This window comes from Mesocricetus auratus, unplaced genomic scaffold, assembly GCF_017639785.1.
Source record: "Mesocricetus auratus isolate SY011 unplaced genomic scaffold, BCM_Maur_2.0 Super-Scaffold_100004, whole genome shotgun sequence".
NCBI lineage: Eukaryota > Metazoa > Chordata > Mammalia > Rodentia > Cricetidae > Mesocricetus > Mesocricetus auratus.
Genome location: NW_024429189.1, coordinates 48,353,692 through 48,380,274, shown reverse-complemented (window position 1 = coordinate 48,380,274; position 26,583 = coordinate 48,353,692). Strand labels below are relative to the sequence as shown.

The window sequence follows — 26,583 nt, the reverse complement described above, 5'->3', positions numbered from 1 at the left end:
ATGTGAAGCAAGCTTGTCTTTAATTTAAATAAAAAAGATTAAAGAAAGGAATGCACTGGTCTGAACAACTTGTTTCTGAGTAGTAACCTCACATACACTTAAGCTAAACATGAGACCTAGATGTGAAGTCAGCCTTGCTTTCCTGCCATTCTGCTGTTTCTACTACAGTATCATTAGGCAATCATCATGTCAAAGAAAACAGCAAAGCTGGATGATGTCTTTCTTGTCATTCCTTGTAGTGAATACCCCCCATAAAGAATTTAGTTAGAGACTAAAAGATTAAGAAGAAAAACAGCTTGTTTAAAAAAAAAAGAGTCAAAGGACCACACGTTTTTCCAAAATAATGTGTGGTTTATTACTCAGTGTTACTTGAATGTGATGCTAGAGTTTGTTATGCTACAAGCCAGATATCTCAAGATATCTTAAAGCAATGGGCAGCTGTCATATTCAGTTTCCTGTGTGCCTGGTCCCAGTAGGGAAAGATGACAGGCACTAAGAAACTTACTACCTCCACCCATGCCTACATACATGCCTGGCTATCTTCCTTCTACATGCTCTATGTGATATGCATCCCAGCAGACACACCTTCCAAGATATACTCAATGTGCTTTTCAGATCACTGCAGAACAGCTCTTATGACATTAGACTGATTCCAAACTTTGCCCGAGTCTGTCAGGAAATCTACAAAACATTTTTTTCCCATTTGAAACTCATTGTAAATAGTCTCCCTGTGGATGAATGTGAAGAACTTTGTGCTATTATCTCCTTTTCCTTTGATTGTATCCTCAGACTCCTTTCCTGTAAAGAGCTAACCCCTTCAGTAGCATTTAAACACATTTCTGTTCTTTCCATCTTCATACAGACATGCACACACTGTCACTGTTGGGCTACTCTCCCACAGTCAAATTTTGTAAACATTGATGTCTCAAATTCCCTTTAGAAAATGTATGAATATTTTACTTGTATAAATACACTTCTTAACCACATCCAGACTGATCCCTCTCTGCCTACACTCCTCTTGGCAAGGTCATCAGTGGCCCTCATATGGCCAACACTGAAGGCCAAGCCTAATCTGTATCTTGTTTGGTATCTTGATTCCAACAGGGGGATCACTGTTTACTTTTTCAAGTTGTTTCCCTGTGACTGCTGTGCCATCCTTATCTGGCTTCTCTGTTTTTCTCTATAGTCCTTCCCAGTCTCTCTGTGTAGCTCTTCCTTGTCTGCCCCATGTGTAAATGATGGAATTCCCCCAGGAAACTGCTTGAAGAGATCCCTCTTTCACAACACTCCGTAGGCAATCTCAGCCACTCCTATGGTTCCAGTACTGTGATGTACAGCCACCTCCCAGCATTCCTGTGCAGTCCAAGCCCAGATTCTGAAAACCCAGAGCAATTACCTGGTCAGTACTTCATCACCTCCATTTGTACATAGCACTGTCACTGAACCTCATCATACCTATCTCTGAACTCAGTTTCCCCAAATTTTCTATTTTCCACTGTTTTCTATTGAGTATGTGTGTGTTTCCTGTTGCTCTTGCCAGAAACCAGAGGTCACAGCTGGACCCTTACACAGACAATAGCAAGCCATTTTTTCAACACTTGTTTAGTGGGCGTGTGAGTTACCTAGGGCTTCCATTACGAATTACCACAACCCGGACGGCTTAAAATAACATAAACTAATTCTCTCATAGTTCCGGAGACTGGGTTTCAGAAATCAAGGTGTCAGCAAGGTCATGCTCCCTTTGAAAACAGCAGGGAGGATTCCTCTTTTACTTTTCCCAGGCCTTTGTATTTCTTGGCTTATGACTGCACATGTCTCTATTCCCACAGTCTTCCCCAGTGTCTTTACTTGAGACACTACTTGCAGAAGAGTCAGTCTTTGGATTTGGCTGGAGCTCACCTACACTAAATCTGTGGTGAGTTCATCCCAAAGTTTTTGACTAACAACACCTGCAAAGACTTTGTTTCCAGGGAATGTCATATTCTGAAGGTTTAAGTGGAAATGAATCTCTGTGGTACTCTTCTTACCAGGGTGGCAAAGGAAAGGGACATATTTCATAACTGAAAAGTATAGATTGAAGCATATTCATTTATTTCCACTGACTAAGGCAAAGAATATTTCATGGAGGACTTCAAATCCCTTTCCATGTTTCCACAGTATTTTTCCTTACTTTTAGAAAATTTGAAGTTAGTAATTTGTTTGGTATATGTAAAGGAGTCTTTATATAATAATGAAATAGTATATTCCTAGTAAATAGAATTATACCTACTTCACTTCAAGTTTTATTAATAGTTGATTTTAAAGGTTAATTTTACCTTACTGCCCCTAGAAGTATGTTCAGAGACAGGTTGTTCATAGTAAATGTTGCTTTCCTATTTTTACTGTGTATTGCATATGTGGCCTTGCTTTACATTTTTCTACAGCAGCTTCCTGGTGAGCAGTGGAGGCAAAGTCAGAATCTTAACTTGGTCTACTGCTCCTGCAGTATGTGCTGTCCAGGGCACTCTTGACTTCTCAGTCTCCTTAACCCCAGACATCGGGTCAAATCCACTGACTGCAACCAGCTTACTCTCAAGTCCTTCCAAGTCTCTCCACTCTCACTGGCACCGTCTTCCTCTATGCCACTGGCTCTGCCCATTTGAACATTGCTAGTAGCATCGTAACTGGACTCCACAGGCGAGTCTTTGAGGCAGCCTCCGTGTGGAGTTCTACACCCAAGTCTAATCATTTTATTCACCTATTTCACTCTCGCCCCCTTCTCTTACAGACGAAATGCCTTTAGAAGGCCTGCATTGGCAGACTGCTTTCTCTACCCACTTAAACTTCTCATCACATCTCTCACTACGTTCTACTAAGCAGTGCTTTCCTTCAACATGTAAGGCCGTCTAGTCTAGCAGCAGTCCTACCCCTGCTGTACTCTTTGACTGACATATTAGTTAAGTACTTAGAAACACTTGGTTTGGAGTTACATAGGTCTGTGTTCAGTATTCTACATTGTCACTTATCAACTGTGGAGCTTTGTAGTGGCCACTGAATATCTCTGAGTCTCCCTTTCCACATGATAAATGAGAATTGTATTTAAGCTTCCTATAAAGATCACATAATGAAATGAATGTAATTTTCTCATGTTGCATACTATTATAAATTTTCTAGTTACAGTAACTATAATTATTCCAATGGTACTCTTTAGCGGAAGGCTATGAACATCAATTTAAATGTGTTAGAACAGTATTACTCTGACAAACCTGTATATCCCTGGTATGTAAGAAAACTTTTTCCTCTAAATTGCTATGTGCTACCTATGTGTTTATTATGATAGTTCATCAAAAAATATGTTTTAGCCACTTTTTGAGCCAAATTCCAAATGATCAGGATCAAGTCTTGGGGGAGGGTCTAGGCCCTGCCCTGGATGAAATGACAGACTATGGACACCCCCATGGAGAGCCTCACCCTCCCTGGGGAAAAGAGGGGATATGGGGGGGCTAGGAGGAGGGCATGGGAGGAGGGGAGAGAAACGGAGAGGGACCTGGAACTGACTTGTGAAGCAACCTTATTTCTAATTTAAATTTAAATTTAAAAATAAATAATAAAAAAAGAAAAAAAGTATTATATACAAAAGATGAAGTTCCTCCACTATTAAGCCTGGTGTACAACAAGGTGGCCTCTTTTTCTTGGTTTGACCAGGATTTCAATGATTTTTTTCTAAATGTTTAGTAAACTGAGGATCCCACAGTTAATCACTCCATTGTTTTTTTTTTTTTTTAAGTGGGAAGTTTTATTGGGAGAAAGGTAAGGGAATGGGGGAGAGAAGAGAGAGAGAGGAACAAGACAGCTGACTGGACAAGGGGGAGCTCTTGAACCCCAGACTGATGGGTGAGAGGCCAACAAGGGACTGATCCAGACTCCATGAATGTAGTGTCAGTGAGGAGGCCTCAGAAATCACTGGAGCCTTGGGTAGTAGATCAGTGTTTACCATGGTGTATGAATGAACTTAGGAAGCCCAATCCAAATAGAGGGATGCTCTTCTCAGCCTGGACACATGGGGAAGGGCTTAGGTCCTTCCCTGGATGAAATGACAGACTTTGGAGATCCCCCCCAAAGAGGTCCTCACCCTCCCTGGGGAATGATGTGGGGACTGGGGGGAGGACTGGTTTGGGGTCTGGTAGGGGGACAAGGGAGGAGGGGTAGGAGAGGGAGCTGGGATTGACATGTGAAGCATTCATGTTTCTAATTTAAATAAAAACATATATTGAGAAAAAAAGAGAGAGGGGAGATAGAGAGAGAGAAAGAGAAGACAAGATAGGAAAAGTCCTCTCTGCCCCTTCAGAGGAACAACGGGAAAGAGAGCTAATTACTCCATTGTGTAAGAGTCTTAATATACAGTGACTCAAGACCCATAAAGCAGGTGCTTTTTATCCCTCATTCAAGGCTCCCATTCCTTCCTCATTGTATATCCAAGGGTCTTCTGCAATATATAGAAATGCTGGAGCCTGGAGAAAGGAACTATCACATGAGTACTCTCTCTCCATGCCCTGACAGCATGGAGTAATGCTGGTTGTTTAATAATGTGGCCTTAGAGACATAGAAATAAATTGTGTAGGTTGAAAGCTGACCCCAGCTTCTGCAGCAAACACTTAGACCAAGTTAGTAACCTTCTACATGGGAACAAGTATTTAGGATGTGAAATGGGAAGTAATTCCTCATCCATCCCAGGTGGTATCTGGGGATATTTTAGTGGATTTCCATACCAGAGCAGGCCAGGCCTTGTGAGTTGCAGCTCTTGTAAACCTTGGCTAGCTCCCCAGATGTAAATTAACCAGTGCAAATTTGGGCTGACTGGACTTGTTCCACTGGACACTACTTTGAGACGCAACAGTCCCGAGAAGGCCGCCTTAAGAATGCTTGTGTCTAGGGACCGCCCTAGGGGAGACATGCCACAGAGTCACCCTCCAATAGGCTGGACTAGACCATATCAGAGGAGTGGCTTGTTGTTCTGATGGTCACCACATGAGCCTGAGTAAAGTCCTGCTGAGGTGTTGCCTAGGAGAAATGCAGTACCCATCAGAGTCATCTCTTGCTCCCTTCTTTTCTCAACTTCCCCCTTTTGAAAACTAGAGGTTTTTTTTGTTTTGTGCTGTTTTCTATACCTTTCCCCCATTGTTTTAAGGAAAGCTGTCTCAGTGATTAGCTTTTCTAGAAGAAAGTAAGCAAGTTTTCCATTCTGGCTTTGTGTCACTTTCTGGTAGGGTTCATGTTATAGCTTAGTAAATTATTGATAGAAAAACTGGATCCATGTTTTTCTACATGGGAAAACATCAGTATGTCCTTGGGTTTTTACAGCAGAGAACTGGTGCTGTGTGTTGTTGTAGTTAGTGTGGTACCGGATTATTCTACCCCTCCTACCATAAATATGCTTGACTCTGGTCCAGACACTGATTTCCTTCACCTGCAAATACCCTCCTAGGATTGAGTGGTGTCTAGAAGGCAGGGGTTAGGAGTAGGAGTGTCATTACCGAATACCACTTCAGTGCTTTCCATTTCTACTGTTTTGTAAAAGCCCAGCAGCAATTAATCTGCTGTTGTTCGTGGCTGCTGTTTGCTTGTTTTTCTCAGTCCACAGTTTGAGGCATCCATTTGTTCATTTAGGTTGTTTTGAAAAGGCCCTCTTTGTAGTATTAGTAGTCTCAGTGGATGGAGTGAAACCTTAACTTAATGTGTAAAGTTCTTCATCTTTGGAGAGTTTCCTTTCAAGCTAACTCTGGATCCCACGTGCACCAAGTTCAGTTTTTGTTTGGATAGACTGCTCCAACTTGGAGAGAAAGAACAGGAAGTGGGACATTCCAGCCCCTAGGCAGCAGCTTCTGCTTGTCAAGCCTTCCTTGACAATAAGGTCACAGACATTTAGTAAGGGCGTTTCTGGGAAGTAATTTATAAATTATGCTAAGAGCAACAACAACAAAGTTTATTATTAAACTAAGAACAATATGAGCACACCAACAGAAACCAAGTTGTAAAATGAGCTAACCAATCCATGTGTCAGAAGAGAGTAGGGAGAGAGAGGGAGAGTGAAAGGGAGAAGGAGAAGCTGGCTCTTTATGTGGGAGTGAACTCAAAATCAGAATCACCCTCCCTGGAGATCAACTGTTATTCAGAGGATATTAGGGAGAGTTTTAAAATGCTATTTAGGTTGTGAAGACTGGCAGCCAGAAGATCAATCACAGGGATCTCTAAGGAGATGATGAAACACGTTTAAGTTTCAGCCATGAAGCAACTTTGGAGGACAAGAATAGCCATTTGTGTAGGTTTGGTTTTCTGAATGAGATGCTAGCTGGAGAGGACACAAAAGTAATTACTACAGATATAACCTGCCAAATGCAATCACCAGGTCAAGAGTAAAGGACTGATGGCTCTCTGATCCTTCCATCTCTGGGAAGGTCTCAGCGTATGTGTGGTATCATTCCTCTATGACAGAAAGACATGCCACCTGAATTGTCACCTTCCCCAAGCCTTAACCCTTTCCTAAGGATACAAACACCACTTTATGTCATGATGATTAGTGTGTAGTTAACTCAGTGTGGCCTGGAATTTTTATTATTGCCATGTTTTAATTATATTCAAGCTATAAACTTCTTCAAAGAAAAGATGGTAGAAAATGTACTTTATAATTATAAGCGTACACATTTCTGAATCATACATTCTAGGCAGGCCAAGACACCATTCATGGAGTAAAAATGAAAACTGGCAAGTTCATTACAAAGCACAGCTGCTTGGGAAATTATTGATGTTTTAGGTATTACTTTCCCTTTTTAAGCAAGAAGGGATAGTCTGTCAAATGAGACCATTAATAGGTTCAAATTTTTCCAAGTCACCTCACAGTTACTAAGTTCAAAATGGTTGCCTATTCTTACTGGCACATAATATCCCTCCAGTCTGCTAGCACACTGCTTTGTTATTAGGAATGCCATTTGAGTTTGAGCTAGGAAGAAGTCCAATGTCAAATGAAAAGGATTTCTCCTTTTCATGAATTAGCCTTTCTTTAACCACATCATCAAAAAAGTGAGGACACTGCTAATTTCCCAAATCTTTTGCAGGCTGGCACCAAATGGATTCAAGTAAATCACTGGATGCCTTTATCTCCAAGTGAGTCATACTGATGAGAGCCAGTTTTATGGGTTTGAAACTCAGTTCAGCCTCACTGCCTCCTTTGTGTTTTTACATAGCACAGCAAGGTCCAAACAGACTAAGAAATTGTAGCTAAATCATACAAATTGTTGCTGGTTATACTCTAAAAATGTACCCCTTTGTACAACGCATCTAACATATACTGATAAGATATTGCTTTTCCACCTAAAAGGCAACCTTGGCATACTTCTAAAAATTTATGACATAAACTCAAAATATAGTAATCCCCTAAATAAAGAGAGACTTTTTAAAAAATTAGTGGAAGACATAAGTTCAATATCAAAACATCTTCAACAGTGCTTGAAGACTGAAAATTTTAGCAAATTTTTTGCAAGCTGGCACCAAATGGATTCAAGTAGTCTAATGTTTTAGGAGAGAATTATATGTCCAAAATGAAACAGAGAAAAAATGGCAAATATTTACATTAAAGTTTTTATTAAAGTGACTAAAATCCACATTACTTTCTCAAACAAGGTAAATCAGTTCCCCCCTTATTCGAAAATATTTTAGCCTGGGACAGAGTTGTCAAATGATCTTGAGAACAAGGTCTTCTTGAAGACATTTTCCTTGTGTGTTTAATAAAATCATGTTTCATGAGTATCCAAGCAATGCAAAGACAGCACTCTGCCAATCTTTTCATTTCTTAAGTCAAAATCAACTTCAACTGAACAGCTATAAAGATAAGCACTCTCAACTTGCCAAGCTGTTGTCACAAGCACAAGACTAATCAACCAAAATAGGTTACATGACCCATACAAGAAACAGATTTTTTTCACCATTCCTTATGGGCAAAAATGGTTATCTCTATTTGTATCTTAAAATAAACACTGAGTATTAGCAATTAATTACTGACAGCAGTTGTCAAATTCTTATATTTGAGATGCTGATAGTAATGTGGTTTCTGCTCAAGAATCTGAAATTATATATTCAATATTTGCAATGTGTAGCTTATTAAAATTTAAAACATCTAAAATTGCTAAAATAGCCAATTTTAAAAAGTTACATTATATTAAAAAAGAAAAAGGGATTTTAGAATACTTAACATGAAATGAATAACAAACAAATATTATCTGTGTTTAGGTTTATAGCCTCAAGCAAGTTGCTTATGTCCTTTGAGCCTTTGTGTCCACATATAAGAAATGGGTCATTTTTCAGACTGTTTTTGTGGGGATTATGTAGAGAATATAAGAAAAGTTAGTCATACATACTTGATAAACAGTAGGTGCTCAAACAGCTAATGAAGTCCTCTATCTGTAGACTTCAAGTACTGCTGTTAATGAAGACTTGCCTCTGGATTGACTGATGTTCTCCAACTCTGTAAGTACCTTTTAAAAACATAAATGCCTGCCTCTCTTGGTGCCCTCCTTGTTTCCTAATTTCTCTGGCAGTGTGGATTGTAGGCCAGGAATCTTTTGCACTATGTCTAAAATCCATATATGAGTGAGTACATACCATTTTTGTCTTTTTGTGACTGGGTTACCTCACTCAGGATTGTTTCTTCTAGTTTCATCCATTTGCCTGTGAATTTCAAGATGCCATTGATTTTTTTCCCGCTGAGTAGTACTCCATTGGGTAAATGTACCACATTTTCTCTATCCACTCTTCAGTTAAGGGGCATCTAGGTTGCTTCCATGTTCTGGCTATTGCAAATAATGCTGCTATGAACATGATTGAACAGATGTCCTTGTTGTATGAATGTACATCTTTTGGGTATATGCCTAAGAGTGGAATTACTGGGTCTTGTTGTAGACTGACTCCTATTTTCCTGAGGAATCTCCATAGTGATCTCCTAAGTGTCTGCACAAGTTGGCACTCTCACCGGCAGTGGACAAATGTTCCCCTTTCTCCACATCCTCTCCAACATAAACTGTCATTGGTGTTTTTGGTTTTACCCATTCTGCCAAGAGTAAGATGGTAATCCAGAGTTGTTTTGATTTGCATTTCCCTGATGGCTAAGGATGTTGAGCACTTTCTTATATGTCTGTCAGCCATTTTATATTCCTCTACTGAGAATACTCTATTTAGTTCTGTACCCCACTTTTTAATTGGATTACTTGGTGTTTTGGTGACTAACTTCTTGAGTTCTTTTATATTTTGGAAATTAGATGTGGGGTTGTTGAATACCTTTTCCCATTTTGTGGACTGCTGTTTTGTTTTGTTGACTCTGTCTTCTGCCTTACAAAAGCTTCTCAGTTTCAGGAGGTCCCATTTTTTTTTATCAATCTCAGTGTCTGTGCTACTGGTGTTATGTTCAGGAAGCATTCTCCTGTACCAATTCATTCCAGGGTATCACCTACCTTCTCTTCTAAGAGGTTCGGTGTGGATAGATTTATGTTGAGGTCTTTGATCAACTTGGACTTCAGTTTTGTGCATGGTGATAGATATGAATGTATCTGTAGTCTTCTACATGCCAGCATCTAGTTATGCCAGCAACATTTGTGAGAGACATACATACATGGTCCCCCAGAGAAGCGGAAAGGGACAAGATCTCCTGAGGTAATTGGGAGCATGGGGAGAGAGAAGAGGGAGTTAGAAGAAAGAGAAAGGGAGAAAAGAAGGGGAGAGAAGGACATGAGGGTGCAGGAAGATCAAGTCAGGGGAAGAATAGAGGAGAGCAAGATAAGAGATACCATAATAGAGGGAGCCATTATAGGTTTAAAGAGAAATCTGGGGCTAGGGAAATGTCCAGAGATCTACAAGGTTGACTCCACGTAACAATCTAAGCAATAGTGGAGAGGCTACCTTAAATACCCTTCTCCAATAATAAGATTGATGACTACCTAATATGCTATCCTAGAGCCTTCATCCAGTAGCTGATGGAAGCAGAAGCAAACACCCACAGATAAACACTGAGCTGAACTCTGGAATTCAGCTATAGAGAGGGAGGAGTGATGAGCAAAGGGGTGAAGACCAGGCTAGAGAAACCCACAGAAACAGCTGACCTTAACAAGGGGTTTCTCATGGACCCCAGGCTGATATCTGGAAACCAGTGTAGGACTGTTCCAGACCCCCTGAACAAGGATGTCAGTTTGGAGGTCTGGTTTATCTATGGGGTCAGTATTTATAGTGGGTCAGTATTTATCCCTAGTACATGAATGGACTTTGGAAGCCCACTCCACATAAAGGGATACTCTCTCAGCCTAGATACAGAGGGTAGGGTCTAGGCCCTGATCCAAATGATGTGACAGACTTTGAAGATCCCCCATGGAAGGCCTCACCCTCCCTGGGGAGCAGAAAGAGGACAGGATAGCAGGTCAGTGGGGGGGGCAGTGGAGGAGAGGAGGGAGATGGAACTGGAATTGACATAAAAGAAATAAATCATGGACCTTCAGACACTGTAAAAAACCACCACCAACAACAAAACCAAAACATAAATACTTATAGAAATACCACAATTCAAATAGGAAGGCTAGAACAACATCAGGATTAGCAAGATACCTCTTAAGAGTCTTCAGGAAAGAGAAGATAGTGTCTATAAGTCCCAGTAAGATGTTGTGTGCTACTGCTATTATCAGTTAAACCTACTGGGGAAAAGGAGGAGTTCATTCAATTAGCTCCTCCCCCATGCTCCAGCTTCCTTGCCCAACCTAAGTCAATCATGGAGTATCAAGGGCATTTTAAGATTAAACAGATGTACTAACGAGAAAAAAATAATGTGAGACGACAACAATTGAGTTACTGGAGTCCTGCAAAACAGGATGTTCTTTCCACACCACCTCTTCCTCTCATTCACAGGGCCAATAAGTTACAGTGCTTTGGTGCCTGGCAGTTTGTCATCCCTGAAGGAACTTGGCATGTCAGCAAGGTAGAGGTGTGCATTGAAATTACTTTTCTTTTTCACAGTGGTCTCCATGGTGATAGAGAACGCAAAGTGTTTTTAAATAAGAAATAAAACTTAAGAGTTTTTGAAAAGGCCTAGCCATCTAAGAAGGAGGAGCCAACACTTGCAAGAATTAGTATTATAAATGTGTAAAGGTTTGTTATACTCTCCAATTCTTAAGGAAACATAAGTAGACAGCACTAAGGCAGAATTTGTATGGGACAGTAGGATCTAGCAATTATATATTAAATACTGGAACTTAAATGACAGTCAGCACTATAAGAGTCAATGACATTGCTCAGTGCTTATCTTCTTGTGATATTAGGAAAGCAATATGGTGTTCATTAATACAAAAAGTGATGGAGACAGATAACCTCAAGTTTTATAAAATTTTTATGTAACACTATACTATTTGTGGGCATGTTATTACAAAATCACTAGCAAAGAGTAATATTGCTTTAGAGATTTTGATGACAAATTCCTAACACATAAAATACTAGGCCTGAGCCTTAAAGAATGCATTGTTACTGGTAAACAGAAATGAAAAGCCTATCAAAGAATATGAGATCACACTGAAAAAAAGAAAAGAAAAGGCTTACAGGTACAATGAACAATAAGCAACTTTGCAGGAAGCTTAGAATATGGGAGAGTGTTGGGAAAAGCAAAATGTGTTGCAGTTTGTGGAGAATCCTTTGCATACTGGGCATTTTAAATGCTTCCAGATATGTAGTTGGTGAAAGCATTCAAGAGACTTATGTGGCAGCATGGGTCATGTTTATATTTTAGTTGTATCTTTCAGATTACATTTTGGAGGGAGAAAGAGCAGTTTAGAACCACTACATCAATCTACATCAATCTCAGCAAGAGATGAGAAAGACTAGGAGTAAGGTGGTAACTGTAGGAATGGAGAAAAGAAAATAAGTGTTTACTGGAAAATCTAAACAGTCAAGACAAATGAGCTAAGGAATGTAAGATGGACTTCTGATGAAGTTTGAAATCAAATTCTGATGAAATCAAATAGTGGAAGAGAATATGAAGAGACAATGAAAAAGAAAAGATAAAAACTCAACACAGCAGCTATGGACATTTTAGAAGCCAGTGAGCTATCTAGGTGACAATGACTACTAGAAAAGAATGGAAATTTGGAAATCTAAAATTTGACAGTTGAGACTAGTCAGATGATAGATGAGTGATATAAAAGATGATAGATAGATAATAGATAATGGATCCAGAAAGAGAAACAGCAAGAGAGGCATCATTTGCAAGTAGTTATTGCCTCAATCAAAAGGAACTTGTCTTAATACACTTGGACATTTGTAATAAAGTGCCATAACTGGGCAACTTATAAACACAAGAAATTCCTTGCAACTGGAAAATGGAAGATTAACATGACAGAAAACTTGGAGTCTGGTAGAGGTCTATCATACACCTTTTGTCTGTCTTTCATTAGTGAAAGCAGCAAGGTAGCAGCTCTCTGTGCTAAGCACAGTCAGGAGGGCTCCACTCCAAAGGCCCAACCTCCTAATACCTTCTTTACTCAGGATCATGTTTCAGTACATACATTTTAAGAATGTGGAACCATTCAGTCTATCCCTAGTAGAAGCATCCAGAATCAGAAGAACTGTGTAGAGGACATATGTGAAGGGAATGCTACCTTTACACTGTGAGTGGAAAAGGTTTCATGCAAAATATAGTCAGGATAGTGCAGGGCGAGCTGGAGGGATTTAGCTTTGTTAATAGCTTGTTATAGAAGAGGTTAACTTGGACACATTTATAATGAGGGAACATAGTAGGATGCGCTCTTTGGTAAATTATATCAAATATGTTATAGATTAATAAAACTAACACTTAGTTGACATTCACTTGAAAACCGACTTCCTCCCATAACAAATCTTTCAACTGTGTGACTAGCAAGCTTCAGTTAGGACTGATTGTGTTCTTCCTGACTTACCAGCCAACTTTTCTGTTGGCACCAATAAGCTGTGAACACAAGCAACATATTGGTGAAGGAAAAAGGACTTGGGAAGACAAGGCCCTGAAAATTTCAGACTGTATAATGCTAATCACTTTCTGAAGGGGTCCAGGTTGGCCCATAAGACTCTGAGTGTCAAAGCCAAGTTGGCTGTGTATCCTTGAAATACATCCAAAGTGTAATCTCACATGCTAAGCAGCAGAAATTTAAAAAGTCAAATGTTATCCAGACCCAGTGTGGTCCAGTTTAAGGGTTATTATTTCCCATCTTGTCTGTAAATAATGGCACAAAAGTAGACTCTTAATGATCTTATTTCCCAGAAGAAGGTGACACCTAACCATTATTGCTCAGACTCGTACCTCTGGGTAGCATTGCTCCTTGGAGAACACCCAAAGGTGGTGACATCAAGAGCATCTGACAACACTCTTGGGTGTGTGGTGTTGCCTGTGGCTGGTCTGGCAGCTCTGCCCAGTTTCAGGTAGCAGATACCTCCAGATGATGACTGTGCTGGAAACGCCGGTGTAGTCAACACAAAGCAAAGCATCTCTGCTACTCTTTTGTTGATTGTGTTACTGCACATGTCCCTCCTGTGGAAGTAAAGAAGCAACATAGAAACATCCTGCTTTGGGGTCCTGAGCCTTGAAATACGTATAAACATAAATATATACAAAGAAATACATCTGTTATATTTTATAAGCTATCTTAAATACTTTTGGGGAAAATACAGATATTCAGAATTTAAAAAAAAGTTGCAGAAATCTTGAGAAGTTTGTTGATAATGCAGAGTGTAGTTAGTAATCTGAGGTGCACATGAGGCTGAAAATGCTACCTTTCCCCACTGGTTTCAAGACATAGATAGCAGTGCCTTTTCTTAATGATAATATTAAATATACAAGGCTTACTATTAGAGATTAATTTCTATTGGACAGCCAAATGTGTATTTGTTAGCACGGAGACATCAGCTAACTCCTTACACATACCTTGCCTAGCCTAACTTCTATTCAACTCTAATACATAATTTCAGGTCACTTTCAGTCTCCTTCTGAAGATTTCTCTATAGGAGGTTGCTCATCTATATGATGGACAGGGATTCCGAAGTGGCTATAAATCAATAAGGTCTGATTATTTTGGATCTTCAAGGCAATCAAGAAAAGACTTAAGGTTAGCCTTCTCAGAAACATTTGAGCTGTTTCTGAGACCCTAGGATATATGACCAATTTGAAATGGATGCTAAATCCCTTAGGTCTCTGAGTTGGTGACTCTTCAACTAATGATGGCACCTGAGGTCTTGAATAGGTCTTGAAATATCAGGCGTTAGGAAAGACTTCTGAAACTCATTCCTAAAGAGTTATTTAACACACTTTGTGTGTTTAGCATTAAAATTATTCTGATGTAAAAATTTCAGAATATATTAGTTTCACAGTAATTGTGTGTGTGTTTGTGTTTGTGTGTGTGTGTGTGTGTGTGTGTGTGTGTGTGTGTTTTGCTGGCTATTAAGTCTATGGCTCTGCCCATGTTTATCAAATGCTCTACCACTGAGCTATAAATACACTGTATCTTCCATGTTCATTTTCACTCAAAGTCCTCATATAATTCAACAAATATTAGCTGACTATGAAGAAAGAGGAAGTACAAACAAGACAAAATAAAATAAGGACCCCACAAAACAAAAACTATGATTGGTTATTAGCCAAACAAGAAACAGAGACACTGGCTTCCTTGGAACAGATTCACTTTCTTATTCAAAATAAAGACTTGAACCTGAAATTCACAACACTAGTGCTAGGGAAGTCTTATTTGGTATGGTGCTTACACAAGCAAGAGGGCTTGAATTTGAATCTCCAGCACACATGCACAACCTATGTAGCAATGTTAGCTTGTAATCCCAGTACTTTAGAGATGGACACAGGTAGATGGATTCTGATGCCTCACTGGCCAGACTTCTTCTCGGTTCATTGGGAGACCTTATCTTAAAATATAAGGTCAAGAAATGATTGAGGAAGGCATCCCAGTATTAACCTCTGAGCTCTACAAGCACTACATGTTTAGCATGTGCATGCACAGGTATACACACACAGGCACACACACACACAGAGGCACACACACACATACACACACATACACTCAAACACACACAAACTCACAACGCTTAGTCTAAATTTTAAATATAACCAAAAGTATCAATATTAAACTATCCTTTCAAATGCTATGTGTTGTAGAATAATCTTTTTGTACACTGTGAAGATGTGTATCGTGGATTGGTTTGATAAAAAGCTAAATGGCCAATAACCAGACCAAATTTTCTTTCAGGGCAGAGAGGATGCTGGGAAGAGTCACAAGGAAATGCCAGGAGACACAGAGGAAGCAGGATATGCAAGAGGAGAGGTAACAAGCGAAGGTGTGCCATATGGCAGGACATAAATTAACAGAAATGGACTAATTTAAGTTACGAGAGCTAGTTAGAACCAAGCCTAAGCTACCGACCAAGTATTCATAATTAGTAAGTCACCTCCATGTTGTGATTTGGGAACTGACTGGCAGAACAGAAAAAGACTTCCTAAACTATGGAGTAAATTTTAAAAAAAAATCAAAGCACAGTTTTCTGTTTCTAGTGAGTTATTGAGTTAGCTGCTAACTTAAAACATCTTTACATTTTAAAACTCAACTTGAACTGTAATTGCATAAATTAGAAGTAGAGAAAAATGATTTATTTTTCTGAGTGGTTTTCTTTTGACGGTCTGGAAAAATTCTTTAAGGAAAAAAAACATCATATTAAAAGCCTAAATTTGGATTCTTAGTATTTACTGAGGGCCTATGCTGTGCTAGATACATTGTATGAACGAATGTCTCATTGCTCGTAACCAGTATGCTAAAGAATGAATCTGCTTTGTATCACATATTGACCTGTGGCCACACACAGAGGGGGCTAGTTACCACACCTTATAGGCTTGCCGTTGTGAAATCATCCTCAGCAATTATCTATCTCTTTTAGAATGAATGCTCCTGCACATTGTGTTCCATTCCACTATCCCAGTGCTCCCTCAACCACCACCACCATGTATTCCTTGATACCTTTCTGTCTGAGAAGTCTGTGTCCAAGTCATGAATACAATACCCCTGATAAAAAGATTGGGGCTGGTACAGGACAGACTGTAGTTGGCTGGATATAGGGTGGATTTTCTGAATACTCAGAGCAAATACAATAACATATAGCAGAAAGAAAAACTCAATCTTTGTTCACACTATAGTTTCCAAAAATGTGAAATTCTACTAAGCTGCCAAACTGTACAATGACTAACCAGAAAAACAAATTAAACATGACAGATCTTGTGGGACCAGCTAATAATGAAGCTTAAAGACCTAGTTATGTATATCCTAAAGGCCTCTTACCATCACCCACCTAAGCCTGTTATTAAAGACCAGGACATTCATAGCATTGAGGTCTTTTTTGTTGGTTTTTAAAAGAACTTCTTTATCATTTGAAAAATATTGTAAGATATTCTTCCATATTTAAAACTGAAAGCAGAAATAAAAAGTCCTTTATGGCCCATCTCAGCTCTCCAATTATTGGTTATTTATGTAAAACACTTTTCATACAAGGAAGCCAAAGTAAGGCAGGAAGAAGCAGGAAGCCTGCAACAATCCTGCAATTGTTCATTTAAAACTGAGAGACTCAGATTCCAAGCACAAATATGTTACTGTATCTGAAAGTCAACCTGGTGGCTTCAGGAGCATAAAGAGATAGGTTTATGCTATTGCCTAGGAACCATCAAGAGAGAGAAGCTTTGCACTGTACATAATGACATTCTGAGTTTGCCTTCTCATGGAACCTAGTACAAGTAATTAAACTCTAATAGACCTTAATTATCTCATAACCCAAATGGAAATATTTGTTTGTATCTTCTCCCTCTGCTATGGATCCATTAGATAGCCAGATGGAAAGGTATCCTTCTATATCTTTTACAGTCAGGAAGCCAATGGCCCATTTCTAAAGGTTTTGCCTCTTTCTGAATGGGCCCAGCTTCTTGACACTTGAATTCAGTATTATTTGAATACTAAAGGCAAAACAAGCACTTCCCGAGTAGAACAGCATCTGTTTAATTCTCTGCAGGCTTCCTCTGGTACAGGACCCAGCCTCAGACAGCATAAGCATGTAAGTAGTATAAGATATTATTCTTACGTTGTAGTATGCTATCATATATTGATTATTATTAAAATAATATTAATAATATTACATATTATTCAGGTCTAATGGCCTTAATGGTTGTAATTAGAAGAATAAAGGCACCTTTGGTTTAAAGCACTGATTCCTAAAATGTCTTACCTTTTCACTATGGGGAAGATATAGGGAAAATGGAGCTGAGTTTAAGCTGAGAGTGAACAAAATTATCACTCCATTTTATCCTTTAGAAAGAATTTTTTTCTTCTCACACTCAAATGTACGGGTCTAGCTAGCCTCAGATCTCCCTTCTCCCTTAAGATTATCACCATGCCTCTTCTTTGTGCCTCCATATCCTTCAGCTCTGAAGTTGGATGGCAACAACAGCACCTAACAGCAGAATCACAAAGGTTAGGATAACTGAATGCTTGGTACATGAAACAATGAAGACTGTTTTGCTTCATGTTCACTGTGTTGAGGTAGACACTGCTGATGAAAGAGGATAGAAGTTGTTTATAGGTACTTAGCTTGTAATGTCTTTTCACCTTGGATGGAAATTTATAGGGCATTGAGGCCAAAGAAATAGAGTGGGATAAAGGAAAAGTTAAAATGATGAGAAAGTAGCCTCTGGAAAAGGTTCAGAATAAGGCTTTGCCTCCAGGAATCTCACAAGTGGGTGAGACCTCAGTGACAGTTGCAAAGTAACTCTTGCATCATCCCAGATACTGACCTGCCTCTTATTCTAATCTAGTGATTTTTGAAAATGAGGGGGCTGCTGCCCAAATACTCATGTATTTGTCTATTGAAACCCACACCTGTGAAAGCACTCACATCTGGAAAACTAATGACTTGCACACACAAGGCATTTACTGTTTACAGGCAAAGAAGCACTTGAAAAGAAACATGGCATATGAGGGTATATGAAACCACTTTCTCTTGGCCATTCTCTCTGGTGCTTATATTAAAGACAACTCTATTTGTATACTTCCCTTTGTAACACCTCCCCCTGGGCAATATTATTATAACTCTATCAGCAATACTTCCTGTTAATTACTGTTTGTTTTCAATTAATGTATACTATGTCTCATCCAGACCTCCTCTTCTTCTAGAACTACCCCCACTCTGACACTAATTACTAAACCCAGAGCCTCCAGGATGCTAGCCAGGTGCTCTACCACTGAACTATCTCTTGAGACCTTCTAGGATAGTTTGCTGAATCCTTTACCACCATGGATGCCATATTCTAGAATTACTCTGGTAAGTCAACCTTTCCTGCTGCAGGCCAAACTATGCCATTCCCTGTGAATCCCAGATGTTATCGGATTCATAGCAGAGGATCACAGGCACCCCACACCAGCTTCCTCCTTAACTGTGAATCCAGTCCCACAGTCTTGGCCTCCCACCCACACTATCCTTTTATCTCACATTCACCACCCTTCCCACCCCACCCTGCCCCTTCATATACTCTGTTCTCTTCCCCAACACCTTCTTCCACTTTTTTCTACTTTCTCCTGGATGAGCGATGAATGATAAGTGTGCATGCGTGGGGGGGTGGTATCCAGTTTTCACCACTTGGAATCAGGTAACTAACAGAATGTGTGTGTGTGTGTGTGTGTGTGTGTGTGTGTGTGTGTGTGTGTGTGTAAAAGGCCTATATCTGTTCTCTCCTCCATGAGAAGACTTGAATATCTTATGCTCCCTGTAGCTCTGTGTGACATACACTTCAGCCCCAGCTTTGTAAGAGTGTTTCTCATTAAGAGCAGGCTTTAGACCTTTTCTGCATGGATCCAAGCAAATTGTAACCACAAAGCTGCTTCGTGTTTGCTGGAAAACAACAAGAAGTCTCTTCAAAAAGGAGCTAGCCTGTCAGTGACTCTAATCTGTAATAGCTGTCTAGGGCCTTGCCCTTTTCTTTTGACTTTGTCCACTCCCTCTAAGGGATAATACAGCCATTCTTTTCCTTATGAAGTCAAGGCTCTGCTTCCTGTCATCCCTTTTTGATCAAGCCACACTTAGTACACACTGAACTTTCTCCTCTGACCTCCAAGTTCCCAATAGCCAAACTAATATCTGCAAAATGGTATTGAAATGCAATTTTCTATGCATTACAACACAAAAATTCGATAATTACATATCTACGACTTTGACTATTTTCAGTAACCCCACACAGGGTCCTAAGAAAGAGTAGAGTAGTCCATTATGTTGTAAAGCTTCCTGTTACTTTAACAAATGCCACGCCCCAACCCCTTTCAGCAGTTGTCACCTTCAAGTTATCAGCACTATGTCTGAAGGAAAATTTTTGATATGAAGGAAACTTTTGCTTTAAGACTTTGGTTAAGGCCCAACAATAAAAGGGTTAAAGCAGAGCAAACATGGTTGTTACTCTTTTAAAGCTCCTTTCTAGCTTTCTCCATAAACTTTGTTCTACTTAACTTTCAAATACTAGATCAAAAGCTTGCCAACCAACAGTACTTCTAATCCATTTCAGGATCTTCCTCTTGCTGTGTCAGAACACCATCCCTGGAGAACCTCAGCACTGTCCTTCACCACCCAGACTACAGGCAAACCAGTTGTTGCGGGCACAGCAGAAAATAGAGAAAGGGGTGTAATTGCCCTGCCTGAAGGTAGGCAAACAAGAGATTGTATTGCAGTGATTTTTTTCTTTATCATTTGCATAATTGCTGTACTCCTTTGATTTGCTTTTCCAGTAGAAAACTGGCTCCAAGCCCTGCAAATTGCTTTTATGAAAATCTGAAAGTGAAGAAGTAAAAGCATGTTGCTTCAATTAGCTTAAGACCCAAATGAATCTGCTGTTGGCCTAAAAGAGAGCTGTCTCAAGAAAAACAAAAGCAATGCCTATCATTTTAGAATTGGACTCTAAAAGGAATAAGAATGATTTGCTGTCCTCTTTCTCACTGATACAGTGAGGAGGCCTGAACATTCTCATTCAAGGTCAATGCTCGCATTGTCCTCTTGTGATGATTGTGAAACAGACTGGAGTAGGGGGAGATAGTGAAAGACTGGAGGCACATAACTCCATTACTGTTATGCAATTGGCCCCTGTCCACCCACTGAAGGATGGGAGGGAACAGAAGGGCAGCACTCACCTTTACCAGGCAAAGGCAACAGCTTCCTGTAAGAGAGGAGTGTATATATTGGCTGAGGAACATATACTCTGTTGTGTGTTGGTGGTTGCTCAATTTGTTTACATGGTAACTCGCTTATTTACTCGTATGCTCTTTGTTCTCCAGTGAAGATAGATGATCCAGCAGAGCAAATCTTTGTTTTTTATGAGCTCACCCTCTCCTGCTGTCTGTGACACACCTGTAATTATAATTATGGCCCACTGCTCAGGGATGCTGCAATCCCTTCCTGCTGAAACCCATCTCGAGTACACAAACCGAGTCACTATGCAAGGAGAAAATGCCTGAGTCGATGGAATCTGCTTCATTAGTACATTCACTGGTTCTGCTGGCTGCATTTAACCTCCTAAGATGTGTGTGGCCAACATTTTTCAGAAGCATGGGCATATCCTTGCATTTTCAAAGGAACTATGACGTTAGTAACCACAACTGGGACACTCTGGACAAGCATAATGAGGCTAGGCATTTTGAAAGTGCCTAGATACCGAGATAAAGGAGCTGCTGATGTATTGCAGGTATGCCATAGAAGGAGAAACTCTGGGAAGTCACCAGAAAGAAATTAACACAAGATGGTCACAAAAAATGTTACAGATTGACTTTATTTTGACAAAAATCTTTCTTGCATGTCTTAACACTAGCAGATTCTGTGATGCTAAGATAATTCAGCATTGAAGTGATCTACCCTTGATATATAAACAGCCTGATGGTTTTACAAATTCACTGTCATCATGATGAAAAATTTAACACAGGACTTTGCTGTCAATTATAATGAGACGGATATGCAACTTTGTTCCCAAGTTAATGGTGCTCTTACATTTCCTAATGAGGTATAGTCTCTCTTTGCTAGGGTGATTTTGTTTTCATACACAGGATAATAAAGGCATCATGATCATTGGATTTGTAGATAGCTTATGATGTGACCTTTTTGTTGTTTTAGGCTCAAAATAGGACTATTGGGTGTTTAATCTATAGAAAACAGATGAGATTTCCCCTCCATCAACAAGGTTTCATTTCTAGAATCTGAGCCCAAACATGACAGCCTTCAATTGCTCTATTGTATTTCAGTTTAGACAAAGCATTTAGTCAGTGTGGTAGCATATCTGCTTTTTATTCTGTTGCAAATTTTGAGGATTTTCTCTGGTGTATCAAATAAAACACATCCCAGGAAAACTTCAGAGATAAAACTTAAACAAATAAGTTTGAATGAACAAAAACAAATTTTTCTTTAGGTTCTTGCAAATGAAAGTGATCAGCACAATTTTATTTTTCTTTAGAGAGACAGGCCCTTTTCATTTCAACAGTGAAATAGATTTTAGACTAATTGAAGCAACATGTCTCACTTCTTGACTTCCAGATTCCTACAAAAGCAATTCATGAGGACTTTCATTAAAAATAAAATAGAAATAGACAAGAAACTTAATTGAAACAAATAACAATAATTAACCCAATTTATCAACTAACATCTATGATGTTAAGAAAAAGGCTTCTGGCTAGAATGTGTAGGTTGCATAAAACATACATTCATGACAGGACAGGTGCTTTTGAAGCAAAGCCTGCAAAGCCCTGGGGGAGAACTGTAGAGTTTGAATTTACTATCAATGCTGCGTCATACAGTGCTTCTCTGCCTGTTTATTGGGTAGGTAATATCAGGATCACAGCATCAGGACCACATACCAGAAATGTGTTTTCTCAGGCCATGATCTAGACCTTCTTGTTCATTAGCCTTGGTTTGGTAGATTTGCCTTCTTGTTTCAATAAACCATGAGGGGATCCTGTTATCCACTGATGTTCAAGAACTTTTGGCTTACATCTAACTGGCCTCCTGGTCTCCAAGTTTGCTTACTATAAATTATTCTCCACAGTTTCCACGTACCCTTTTAAAATACTGATTTTCTATGAAACTTTTTTCAGGTTCCCCATGGCTGTGCAGTTGAGATGTTTATACTCTGCAGGTAGTCATACTCTACTTTCTCCACTCACTCTTGCCTCACACATACATACACACTCAAGTGCAGACACTCTCAGCTCAACACCTGCAAAACTCCAATCATTTTAGCTCCTGGAAGGTCTGCATGTGCCAGATATTTTTCTTCATAGAGTCTGCGTATTATCCACTCCTAGGATACTGCTTTCTCCTTCTTCCAATCACTCCCTCCTGCTTTTGTTTATGTGGACAACAGATTGGGAACTTTGTCCTTTCTTCCTCATCTTCCAGAAGCATTGCCTGAACACTTCTCCTGTGCCTTCCTCTCTCATTCAGGCCTCTTTCCCGAATGAAAGAGAAAAGTGAACACTTTCATTGCTACACTCACCACCCAATTAACACTAAATAATAACTAGTAACTAGCCCCTGCCCCCACAAAGTTATAAGAATCAAGATGGAGCAAGCTGTCACCTATAGCCTTGATGTACAAAGTTTGACCAAAGATTTGGTTCATAACGAGCAATTTCTGAGTTTCTACATACCAACTGACTGACTGAACAAATATAGAAATGATTTTTTTCAGAACAACAATTATAGATGAAGAGAGTAAATCTAGATGGGAAAAGTGATCTCTCAAATCTCTATAGAGATTAACACCCATTTCCCTGTTTCTTTATACAATATTCTCAATATTAAGTCATAGTGGTTTTTGGACCCAAGGAAAAATTTACCAACATTTTCTAGCTGTTTTTGCTGTGTTGAAATAACTTGGACTAGGGATCCCCTTCAATTCAATTTATAGACTTTAACCAACATGGTTTTGATTTTTGTAAGGTGTCTAAAGAAAGGTGGTGACCCTGTCCAAAACAAAGTGACATTCATTCTACTTAGTACCTCACCTCCCTGTCTTCTTGCTGTGTGGCCCATCTATCGGCTACAGGACTTACATCATGGCTTGATGCCACTGCTTCGTTGACTGGAGAGATTTCATGAAGTAGCTAACCCAGTATCCTGGAGTAGATAAGTCATATGGGTAAGAATGTGGGCTTTCTTTGCCTACAATGTCTGGGGAGAGATGTCTCTTAGCTCGTGGGACCAGTGGAAAAACTAAAGACCAGTGGTCTGCAAGGAGCAACTGGGAAAATGTCAGGTAAACACAGACAAAAATAAACTCAGCAAGATAATAAGATACAGAGTGAGCTATTGAAGTTTCAACATGGGAGAGGCAAAAAACAATTACAAAATCAAAATACAAATTCATATTTTATACTAAGATCTTATTAAAGCTTATCCCTTATTATTTGTGTTACTATTAGTTTTAACTGGCAATAGGGCACCTTTGGTATACTTTAGATTCCAAAAATTCAATATTAATATAATGACACACTTCTGTACCTCATTCACTAAAAGCAAAACATTTGAATATTTTAAAATTTCCTTTGTAAAGACTAGCACAGTATTACCATTGTATTGAAAATACTTGCGAGATTTTATAGTGCATACATACTATACACAAGCTCCAGTGTGAGAATGCAGCAGACATTCCCAATTCTGACTCAGATTCTTCTTGCTTATATAATTTGTGGTCAGCTCTTAATCATTCTCTCTACACTTTGGAATGACTCAGCATGGTGTCTCCCATGTAGTCAGTGGGAGCACTCTGCCCAGTCAGGCTTTGTGAGACAGAGGGAAGAAGAAGCAGTCCTATAACGAAGAATGGTATTGAACAGGTCTTCAACTGTCCTGAGATGGTAAGGTTATTTTAAAACTTTGAAAGGGCTTACATGGGTAGCATGGACAAGTACAGACGCCAGCCTGGACTGACCCACTCCTTACCCCCCAAACTTCTTGTCTCCCTACCCCTTTGCCCTCCCACCCCTCCCTGACCCCCTGCTCTACCTCTCAGCTACTGATATAATGAACGAAAGATGGGAGAAAGTGTGTGTGCTGTGGAGAAAGGGAGAACTGGAGATTGATGGCTGTGACGGGTGTGAGAAACAGCTGAGGTCAACAATGGAACAAGGGCCCTCAGACATGAACATGGCTTCAGGTGGCAACACAGACCACAGATATCAACATGGCCTTTGGTGGTAACCTCAGTGGGGTTGACAGTGTGATGTACAGCAGCCTGGAACTTATGCAGACACGGACTCAACCTCTCAACATGCTGCCAGGCCACAGGATTGCAGTGGCTCTGGACAATAGCAGAGGGCCAAGATGAGGAACCATTCACTTTCTGAATTGGATCTCCTTGAAGGATCACAACCCCTTCTTCCTCTGTGTTTTCACCTTCCATTTCCTTCCTAATGGAACTGTTAGCACCTCATCTAGGTAATGATACTTATGATATTATCATTGCAATGATGATGATGATGATGATGATGATGATGATGATGATGATGATGATGATGACGATCAGGTTAAACTGTCAGTGGGAATGCAGTCTGAACTGATGCAGATACAGAGATGACCTGAAGAGGTGCCAAATGGTGCAAAAGGGGGCTTTTGTGAAGGACTGGCTAAAACAAAACTGTGAACTTGAAAGCAAACTAATGAGGCTGTCCAAAATAACAAAGAACAACTATATAACCAAAACAGACTTGCTCATTCCATCCTAGGACCTGAGCAAAGAACTACAATACAATCAAAACAGACTTGTTAATTCCATCCTAGAACTTGGGAATTAATGAGTCCTCTTGGTTCCTGAAGTGGGTGGTCCTAATAAAACCAAAGGAGGCATAGAATTGTAAACTTACACAAGAGACTCCCCTGCAGGGCTTTACTGCTTAGAAATTAGAATTATTAAGAGGGGTTTGGATATGCTATAACCAGTGGATCATATTAAATTATCTTTCTATGACCAACTTCCATGCTGTTCCCAGGGTCAATTTACAAATTAACTTTCTCCTGTCCGTTCTGGAAATACAGACAGCCTTTCATTTTTATTTCATACATCTGTTTCCACATTTTACACACTGGGAGCCCAAAGTTATGGAGAAGGAAAATGTTGTTTCGGTTGGACTAGTAGAAGAATAGAGAAAAAAACACTGAACTGTGCAATCTAAGTTATTGCCATTGCACCTCTGTAGAAGTGATTCAGCCTGTCCCATTGTATCACTTTCTCCCTCTGAAAGTCATGACTAATGTGGTGCTTAGCTGCATTCTCTCAACAAAACCTTTATTCTGTGGTGTAGGGAAGACTGCAAAATGTTACAATGAAAAAATCCTAGCCTATACCTGTACTCTGACAGCAATTAAAAGAGACATTTAAAGGAGCCTCAGCACAGTAGGTAGCACATCAGTCTCATAAAAGAGACATCCGTGTCACAGGTGAATAGCTACAGGTAACTATGTCATCATGTGTGATCTATGGTCTGTTTCCTGTCTTATATGCACTGACATTCAAATATCCTATACAAGAGGATGATTAGGATCAAACATCCTCTGACTTTTTAACCATAACGGTTAAATCAGTACTTCCTCCATATAGGCTTAAAGGAAAACAGGTGAGATGTGGGTGTACATTTAGGAAACTAAGTGAGGTGTGAGTTCAGTTTCCTTTCCTATTCCCAGCTAAGCTAGAAAAATATGTTCGGGTGAATATACAGACATAGAATTAAGACTACACTCATGAAATTGGTTGCTATTTTAAATAATTATATTTATTTATACTTCAGAAATGTATTAATCGTAATTTCTCTCTGTCAGTCTCAAGGTTGACTTGTGTTTTTTAAGTTACAAATGTCTCATTAGATTTGCACTTTCTTCCTTCAGAATAAATCTGTTGTAGTTTTGGGAGGCTGGGAAGTTGAGGGTGGGGATAGACTAGTAGGTACACAGAAGGAACCAATCATCAAACTATGAAAGTCCAAAGAATAAAACAGATACAGTATAGAGCTTCATGTTTTAGTGCATTTATTGAGTGGCTTCTCTCCAAAGAGCTAAGATAAAGTCATGATCACATTTATTTGAAAGAAACAAATCTCTCATCCTAACAGTTCTTATCCTCCTTAGAGTTCAACAACCAAATGTTCTTTCTTACTTTAGCACATGTATTGAGAAAATTCTCTTGTATAGTGAAAATTATAAAATATAACAAAAACATTTATAGCATTAACATAGGAGAAAGGGTACCTCCTTCTCAGAAAAAGTCACCCCTTTGAATGAAACACAATTTGTGCCAGGGTCAACAGATTAGCACTATATCTACTAAGATAACAGACTCTGTATGGCAATTCCCTATTTCTGCTTCCACATTGTTCCTTCCATGGAGGCCTAAACAGCAGTGTAAAGCTGCTCCAGAAACAGGTGAAGTTTTCAGAGACTTCAAACAAATTTAGCCTTTGAATTCAGGGTCACTGTATAAACTAGCTTCTAGTGTGT

At 39.4% G+C, this 26,583-nt stretch overlaps 1 long non-coding RNA gene across 2 annotated transcripts in view; it reads left to right on the top strand.

The window, feature by feature from the left end:
* LOC110343068 overlaps positions 1–26,583 on the top strand; it is a 138,036-nt gene that overhangs the window by 87,259 nt on the left and 24,194 nt on the right. Inside the window, exons 2-7 of one of the 2 annotated variants that reach the window (XR_005877236.1) lie at positions 8,440–8,499; positions 10,918–10,993; positions 15,285–15,372; positions 17,086–17,127; positions 18,243–18,390; positions 19,622–19,757. This is a non-coding gene — a long non-coding RNA (uncharacterized LOC110343068). The remainder of the gene's footprint in view (positions 1–8,439; positions 8,500–10,917; positions 10,994–15,284; positions 15,373–17,085; positions 17,128–18,242; positions 18,391–19,621; positions 19,758–26,583) is intronic. The other variant, XR_002385264.2, reaches the window with a different exon arrangement.